Source organism: Apteryx rowi, unplaced genomic scaffold (genome assembly GCF_003343035.1).
Source record: "Apteryx rowi isolate R43461 unplaced genomic scaffold, aptRow1 scaffold_328, whole genome shotgun sequence".
NCBI lineage: Eukaryota > Metazoa > Chordata > Aves > Apterygiformes > Apterygidae > Apteryx > Apteryx rowi.
In genome coordinates this window covers 407,890-408,508 of record NW_020449730.1, presented here as the reverse complement: position 1 = coordinate 408,508, position 619 = coordinate 407,890, and positions in this window count along the sequence as shown.

Here is a 619-nt window from a genome sequence, read left to right as displayed (position 1 = left end):
TCACCCCGTTTCCATGGCAGCGGGGCCAAGGTGGGAGTCCTTCCGGATCGCTTTTCTCCCCTCCCATCTGTTGTGCTCTCCCAGCTCTCCCGGCTTACACAATCAGCATTTCGAGTTCACTGTTTGTGTGAGGAATAATTTCCTTTCCCTCATTAGGCTCCACACAGAACAGCTAGATACGTTCTCCTTTGAGGTTTATCGTATGCTTGTTCAATAACTTTTGTCAGCCAGATCCTCGGTCGTTTCTCCCGAGCCGGAGGGCCAGCACAGTGGCCCCGGCGCTCCGCCGCCCCAGGGAAGGGCCGAGGCCGCCGGCGCGGCGGGCGCCCGAGGGGGCTGCTCGCAGCTCTGCCGCGCACAGCYGCGCGGATTATCGCCACCTCCCAGGCCCTTTCCGTTTGCTCCCGAAGGAGAGCTAAATTAAAAGAAAAATTATTTATAGATGCTAAGTTACTTATAGTGCTTACTATGACCAAACTGGACAGTATCCAAGTTAAAAATCGATACGTAAGTAACTCCCTGGAGCTCTCTGCTCCGACCTGGGAACACACCGTGGGGCCTGGCCCTGTGGAGCCCTTTACCCCGCGCCTCGCCTCCCCCCCGACCGACCCGGGCGCTG